Raw genomic sequence first — 8,725 nt, forward strand, 5'->3', positions numbered from 1 at the left:
GTTGGTCAGTATCATCAATAGTATCAATGATAAGTAATTTAAGGCATTGTTTTTACATTAAAACAAACACAGATATGTCAGGAAATGTAAGATAAAGTTTGCATGCATTTTGTACAGATAAAACCCAGGACTAGTTGAAACTTTCCCACCTGCAGTGGGATGCTTTAAGCCATGCCCATCACAACCCTGAGAGGTGCAAGCTCTCTCTTCTCTGCCACGAGGAAACTGCAGTGAAAAGGTGTGAAAAGCACTAGGATAGCCCACAGAGTACCAGGAGTATGTTTTCCTTACTTAGTTATGGAATTTTGGGGGTGGCAAGAACATTAGAGAACATCTTAACCCAACTGTCATCATACAAATGAGGAAACAGAGGCCCCGAGAGGTGAAAGGCCACACTCACATTCCCACAGCAGTGATTCTGCATGCTTCAACTATGCAGTATTTGAGCCCGATCACAGCTTAGACAATATAAGGTACTGGGGGAAAACAATCACAGGCGTAGAGGGACCGCAGATGTACTCACACTCAACTCAGTGATGCAGAGAAAATTAGCGTATTTTTTGCTTTGCATTTGATTTAATTTGGCCCTATCAGCCAGGAAGTGAGAAAACAACTAAATCTCGGTTTTAAACTTGTAATCCAAGGCAGAGCACACTGCTTCAGGAGATGCTTAGTCTCTCCCTTTCTATCTCTCCTCCCTCAGTCCTCTCCAGGAGGGCAGCTAGGTGTTCTGAGGGGCCCAATGACCTCGCAGAGGCAGGATGACTGGGCCTTAGGACTGGCCTGCTGTTCTCTGGACCAGCTGCAGAGTGGCTCTTCTGAACTCCGCCGGGGAATCTTTGGCTTGAGTGGGTCCTGAGCCTTCAGCTGGTGTCTGTTGCTAACATCCTGCAGCTGATCAACTTGTAGTCTATTCTTTGTCAGCCTGGGCAGAGCATGGGCCCCCTCCCCGCCGACTTGGCCTCCCCTTGGCTTTGACTGGTGATTGACCCCACTGAGTTCCTGCCCCATCCTCCATATGGTCTTCTAGCCCTGCAGTCTCTGGCCCCACACAGACTTTCCCGCAAGGCCACCTCACTCTGTCATAGCAGGCTCTGTGTAGATTCACTTACTCTTCACATCCATGGCAGCACGTGCCGCCCAAGGGCAGCTCCAGAGCGCACTGTAGACTCTACACGCACTGCCCTATCACTTCTGTCTCTGAGGAACCCTAATACAGAAGTCTTAATACTAAATTCTTACTTGATATGTGAAAGCAGAAATGTTCTAGCTCAAGTAAACAGAAGTCTAACCTGAATCATAAAAACAGAGTCAGAGCCCCTTAATCAATCCCCAGACTTGAGCTGACATATAGACCCAAAGCCCCTTGAATGAAGGAGAGGCCAGGTCACCTTAAGAAAGGACCCCCAATGCACTGCCAAAAATGTATACTGTTAATGCTTCTCCCAGCCTTCCCCAAAGACACCTATGGCCTTTTACTAGGGTTACTGTGCATTAAGGGAAAGGAAATCATCAGAACTTCCAGGAGCTACTGAACACTAGCTCTGAAATGACCCTACTTCCAAGAGACCTAAAACGTTGCTGTGGTCTATTGGTCAGAATCAAAGCTTATAGAGGGCAGATGATCAATGGAGTCTGTCTCACAGTGGGCTCTGTGGGTCTCGAAAGCCATCCTGTGGTTATTTCTTGAGTTCTGGTGTATACAATTGGAATAGACATACTAGGCAGCTAGTAGAATATCCTCACATCGGCCCCCTGACCTGAGGAGTGGGATTGTGGGAAATGCCAAGTGGAAGCCATTAGAGCTGCCTTTACCAAAGAAAATAGTAAACCAAAAGCAATACCACATTTCTGGAAGGATTGCAGAGATTAATGCCACCATCAAGGGCTTGAAAGATAGAGGGGTCGTGATTCCCACCACATCCCCATTCAACTCACCCCCTGACCTATGCAGAAGACAGATGAGTCATGGACAGTAACAAGTGATTATCACAAGCTTAACCAGGTGATGACTGCAACTGCAGCTGGCAAAATAGATGTGGTTTCACTACCTGAGCAGATTAGCGCAATGACGAATTTTCTAGTATGCAGCTATTGATCTGACAAATGCCTTTTTCTCCCTACCAAGTTCATGAGGCCCACCAGAGCAGTTTGCTTTCAGCTGGCAAGCCCAGCAGTACTCCTTCACCATCCTACCTCAGGGGTATATCACCTCTCCGGCCCTGTGCCTTAATTTAGTTCACAGGGATCTTGATTGCCTTTCCTTTCTATAGGATATCACACTGGTTCATTACACTGATGAAATTATGTTGATTGGACCTAGTGAGCAAGAAGTAGCAGCTACTGTAGACTTATTAGAAAGACGTTTGCACGACAAAGGGTGGGAGTTGAATTAGACAAAGTTCAGGGTCCTTCTATCTCAATGAAATTACTAGGGGTCCAGTGGTATGGGGCATGTCAAGATAGCCCTTCTAAGATGAAGGATAAGTTGTTGTATCTAGCCCATCTTACAATCAAAAAGAGATGCAACACCTAGAAGGCCTCTTTGGATTTTAGTGACAACATATTCCTCATTTGTTTGTGTTACTCCAGCCCACCGGCTAGTCCAAAATGGTCCTAGTTTTGAGTGGGGCCCAGAACAAGGAAGGCTTTGCAGAAGATCCACACTGCTGTGCCAGCTGCTCTGCCATGTGGGCCGTGGGATCCAGCAAAGTGGCAGCGGCAGACAGAGACGCTGTTTTGTGCCTTTGACAGGCCCCCATCAGTGAAGTTCAGTGCAGGCCCTTAGGATTTTGCTGCAAAGCCCCACTATCATTCATAGATAACTACTATCCTTTTGAGAAACAGATCTTGGCCTGCCACCTGGCCTATGTAGAGACTGAACACTTAGCCACAAGCTGCAAAGTTACCAGGCAACCTGAGCTGCCCATCATGAACTGGGCATTATTGGACCCACTAAGCCATGCAGTTAGGCATGCGCAGCTGCACTCCATCATCACACAGAAGCGGTATATACATATTGGGTGTGAGCAGGCCCTGAAAGCACAAGTAAGTTACATGAAGAAGTGGCTCAAATACCCATGTCCCCACTCCTACTGCACTGCCTTCTCTCTCCCAACCTATACCTGTGGTTTCATAGGAAGTTCAGTTCACAGGGAAGTTACAGAAGAAAAGACTCGGGCCCACTGCATAACATGCAGGCACCATCTCAACGTGAATGGCTATAGCACTACAGTCATTTTCTGGGACATCCTTGAAGGACAGTGGTAAAGACAATCCCCCTAGTGGGCAGCACTTCAAGCAGTGTACCTGGTTGTTCACCTTTGCTTAGAAGGAGAGATGGCCAGATGTTACATACTGATTAGTGGGCTGTGTCCAATGCTTTGGCTGGATGGCGGGGGACTTGGAAGGAGCATGAGTGGAACATTTATGACACGGAAATTTGAGGAAGAGGTATGTAGACAGACCTCTCTGGACAAAAAAACATGAAGCCAGCCTGTCATTGCCCAGTGGGCTCATGAACAAAATAGCCGTGATGTCAGGGATGGAAGTTATACATAGATTCAGCTGCATGGACTTCTAGTCACCAAGGTTGGTCTGGCTATAGCTCCTGCTGAATGCTCAACCTGCTAGCAGCAGGACCAACACAGAGTCCTTGATATGACTCCATTCCCTGGAGTGATCAGCCAGCTAGCTGGCGGCAGGTTGATTATATTAGAGCACCTCCATCATGAAAGGGTAGTATTTTGCTCCTGTTGGAATAGACACTCCAGATACGGATTTGTCTTCCCTGCACAATGCTTCTGCCAAAACTACTATCTATAGACTTACAAAATGCTTTATCCACCATCATGGTATTCCACACAGTATTGCTTCTGATCAAGGAACTCATTTCATAGCAAATGAATTGAGGCAATGACCCAAGCTCATGGAATTCATTGTTCTTGCCATGTTTCCCATCATCCTGAGACATCTAACCTGATAGAACAATGGGATGGCCTTTTGAAGACTCAGTTATAGCACCTGCTAGGTTGTAATAACTTTCAGGCCTGGGGCAAGGTTCCCCAAAAGACCATATATGCTCAGAATCAGCATCCAACATATATTGTTTTGTCCCATTTCCAGGGCTCATGGGTCCATCAACCAAGGGATGGAAATGGAAGCAGTACTGCTCACTATTACCCTAGTAACCCACTAGCAAAATGTTTGCTTCCTGTTCCCACAACCTTATGCTCTGCAGGCCTATGGATTTTAGTTCTAAGGGAAGAATGCTTTCCCCGGGGGGACAGAGAAATGATTTCATTAAACTGGAAGTTAAGAATGCTGCCCATCACTTTGCCCTCCACATGCCTTTGAACCCACAGGCACAGAAGGGAGTCACTGTGCAGGCTGGGGTAATTGATCCTGACTACTAAGGGGAAATTGGATCACTGTTCCACTCTGGAGGTAGGGAAGACCATGTCTGGGATACAGGAGATCTCCTTTGTTTTAATGTTATCATGACTTGTGATTAAGATCAATGGAAAACTATAAAAATCCAATCTATGCAGGACTACTAATGATCTAGAACCTTTAGGAATAAAGGCTTGAGTCATTCCACCATGTAAAGAACCATGATCAACTGAGGTGCTTGCTGAAGGCAAAGAGAATACAAAATGGGTAGTAGAAGAAGATAGCTATAAATATCAGCTACAACTTTGTGGCCAGTTATAGAAATGAGGACTGTAATTTGCATGGGTATTTCCTTCTTGTTTTGTTACGAATAATATCTTTGGGTTTTTTTTTTCTCTCTTGTATCCCCTACTGTGTAACATAAAATGTATTAACTTTATTAATCATTGTATTCAAGTATTGTTACCTTTATGTCATAGTATTTAAGTTATGGGATACCAAGGAGAAGAACAAACATTGCTCAAGGACTTTATTTCCTCTTTTGAGGAAGACAGTAGTACATTTTGTGTGCAGGATAGCTGTGTCATGTTAGGCAGAATTATGATATTATTGTCTTTATTTGGAGATTAAGTGTGCTTTAAGAAGATGCATATGGATGCCAAGATTTGCACTTGACTAGACTATGAACGTGCACAGATAGTTGATTAAACATTATTCTAGGTGTTTCTGGTAGGGTGCTTTTGGATGAGATTAACATTTAATCAGTAGATTGGGTAAAGAAAATTGTTCTTCCTAATATAGGTGTCCTCATCTAATCAGGTGAAGGCCTGAACAGAACAAAAAGGCCAATTCTCCCAAATAAGAGATAATTCTTCTTGTCTTACAGCTTTTGGATTGGAACATTATTTTTTTTTTCCTGCTTGAACTTGAACTATAACATTGAGTTTTCTGACCCTCCCTTTGGTAACTTACCCTGCAGATTTGTGGGCTGTTTTTTTTTTTTTAAGTTTTTATTTATCTATTTTTGAGAGTGAGAGGTGGGGAAGGAGCAGTGAGAGAAGGAGAGAGAATCCCAAGCAGGCTCCATGCTGTCAGCACAGAACCCAATGCAGGGCTCAAACTCACCACCTGAGATCATGACCTGAACCGAAATCAAGAGCTAGATGCTTAACTGACTTAGTCAGAAAGGTATGCCAGCAGATTAAGGGTTTTAAAGCCACCATAATTGTGTGAGCTGATTCCTTATGATAGATAGATAGATAGATAGATAGATAGATAGATAGATGATAGATAGTCAGACATAGCCATAGCTAACCAATCATTTTTGTTTCTCTGGATAGCCTGTCTAATACAAGAACCTAGAACAATCCTCCTTTCATTGAGGACTCACTTTAGTCTACCCTACTGGCTTAGTTTCTAAAGGGTTGGAAAGCTATCAATTAGTAGAAATACAAAGAGGGAAGTTAAGATGCATCAATGTAATATTTGTAAAAACATCTCTTGTACATAGATGAGTTCATAGAGCTGAACAGTCAAACTATAAATGACATATGTAATCTCTACTGGAAAATGGTTTCTGCTTCAAAATGCTTCCTACTTATCAGTATTACTCAATAATTCTGGAGACCAGCTCTTTCCTGCATTTAGCTTCTCTCTGTGTAGGAACATGTCATCGAAATCAAAGTTTGGAGTATCTGGCATGTCAAAGTTTTTTTTTTTTTTTAATGCATGAATGGAAGTTAACTTCTCTTTCTTCCTCATTGAAAGAAGAGCCCTGAAGGTAAGTAATAGCTCTTGATCCCAGAAAGGGATAGGGGGATGTAAATTTCCCCCAATATCACACTACCATTTGAAATCTAGAGGACAAGTTGTCCGATGGATAGCTTGATAAACCCTGGGGCCACCTCAAACAGCACCCCGCCCCCCCCCCCCAACCGGAGGTGGCTGCACTCTGATGAATGTCTGGGAACCAACACTGAGCTCCATGGGTTTGGGGGCTATGGCTAATATCTGAGACTTACTTGGCCCCACGCTAGAGGAGTCATGTTCCTTCAAGAAGATGAAGAGGCTTCAGTAATGAGCTTTTCTTCAGCAAACATATTAAGCTGAAGAACAGAGGCTCTTCCCTATTTCCTCCCTGGATTGTACAAGCCCCAGAAACCTTGTATGACCTCAGAGGAGAGGAACTGAGAACTCTGAAACAATAGCTGAAACTGGAGGTGCGTCCAACTAGACTGTTAAGAGCTAAACTTCATTGAATTTATTTATAAAAATTAACGTGACATTTTTTGAGCCTCATGGAACAATTGTTACCCATTACGTTTTTAAAACATTTTATTTATTTATTTTGAGAGAGAGAGTGAGAGAGAGACAATGTGCATGGGGGAGAGACAGAGAGAAAGGGAGAGAGAGAATCCCAATCAGGCCCTCCACTGTCAGCACAGAGCCTGACAGCAGCTCAATCCCACAAACTGTGACATGATCTGAGCCAAAATCAAGAGCCAGACACTCAACCGACTGAGTCACCCAGGCGTCCCTCCCCCATTACAGTTATATGAGAAGTCTTACAAAGTCATAGAAAGAAATCATAACTAATTATACAATTGATAGTTAATTTTATTGTTTTTTTATCACTGCATCTGTGATGAATCTCTCTGAATGAGGCTTAAATTCTATGGCGAATGGCAATGCTAGGAGTACAAAGACCATTAAGAAACTCAATCTTTGTGCTGACTTGGTCTACACATTGCAACATGAGCAGGTGAGTTCTACCTTTCAATGGCATTTTTTGTCTTCACTCTCTATTCATCCCTCCTTCCATTTTCTAAAATTTACCAAACATTTATTGATGGCCTTCTATGTGCTAGATTTTGAAAATAAAAATAATATAGGAAATCCCTGGTCTTGAGGATCTTACATACCAGAGGCATAGAACAACTTAGAATGTGATAAATGCTCTTGCAGATTTGTGAGGACATCATGACAGCACAGAGGAGCACCCCTTAGCCCAGTCTTTTATGTCCATTTTCAAAGTAAAGAGAATAACATTTTCCAGCCAATAAAATCATGAGACAAACTTGGTCAATGTTCTAAAAGCAGAAATTAGGTTAGTGAATCTCATCACAGAACTACTATATCCAAATTAATACAAGACTACTCCACGCCAGAAATAAGGCTGAATAATTTGGTAGTGGCTCTTAAAAATAGAGTATCGACATCATTGTTTGAAAGTTTATTTATTTTTGAGAGAGAGAGAATGCACGAGTGTGCATGAGAATGGGAGAGGCACAGAGGGAGAGGGAGAGAGAGAGAGAGAAAGAGAGAGAGAGAGAGAGAGAGAGAGAGAGAACCTCAAGTAGGCTCCATGCTGTCGGCACAGAGCTGGACACAGGGCTCAATCCAGGAAATGGTTAGATCATGATCTGAGCCAAAATCAAGAGTCAGATGCTTCATGGACTGAGCCACTCGAGAGCCCCTTGACATTATAAATTTCAGTTACCAGGGATTCAAGATTCCACAGAGGTTGACCAGGACATTGCACAGCAGGGCTTTGGTCATAAAATATTCATTGTGGAATTTAGAATCTTTTAACATTGTCACAGGTGTGATTTAAAAGAAGTCATGTGTGGTGGCTCAGTTGGTTAAGTGTCCAACTTCAGCTCAGGTCATGATCTCACAGTTTGTGAGTTCAAGCCTCTGTGTCAGGCTCTGTGCTGACAGCTCGGAGCCTGGAGCCTGCTTCGGATTCTGTGTCTCCCTCTCTCTTTGTCCCTCCCCAGCTTGCACCCTCTCTCTCAAAAATAATTAAAAACATTGAAAAAATTATAAAAAAATAAAAGAAGTCATACGCGAGCCCTCCCTCCCCAGGTCCAAGTAGAGAGCAGGAGGTAAGCATCCTGGGTCCTGTCCCCACTTCCCGGGCCCCTGTCCCTGGCCTTCCTCTAGGGCAAAAAGCAGGGAACCACTTGGCCTAATGGAGAGAACGGTGAGTCCTCCCGTGAACACATTTCTTTAATTCCAGGAAATATGGCCAGGTGGATCTCAGACTTGTATTTCTCATCCCTGTGCGGCCTTTCCACAAGACCTTTTAGGCCTAGAATCTGAAACTTGTCACACCAAGGAGCCTGTTTAACTGTGACACCCATGTCTTAGTTTTAAACTGAGGGATAGTCATCGAAGAGTATTTTAATTACCCAGCTAAACTCCCTCTAAAACCCACATTAAGCTTTACGTATCTCACACACTCACACACTCACACACTCACACACCCACACACCCACCCCCACACACACTCTCTGAATTCAGCCTGAATGTTAGTTTCCTAAAAGAAAAA

The 8,725-nt window shown here is 43.6% G+C and overlaps 1 pseudogene; it reads left to right on the top strand.

Moving 5' to 3' along the window:
• Nucleotides 1–1,423: 1,423 nt before the first annotated feature.
• Nucleotides 1,424–4,728, top strand: LOC120243852 (annotated as a pseudogene).
• Nucleotides 4,729–8,725: the final 3,997 nt, after the last annotated feature.

Source organism: Hyaena hyaena, unplaced genomic scaffold (genome assembly GCF_003009895.1).
Source record: "Hyaena hyaena isolate Hyena2069 unplaced genomic scaffold, ASM300989v1 scaffold_358, whole genome shotgun sequence".
Classification (NCBI taxonomy): domain Eukaryota; kingdom Metazoa; phylum Chordata; class Mammalia; order Carnivora; family Hyaenidae; genus Hyaena; species Hyaena hyaena.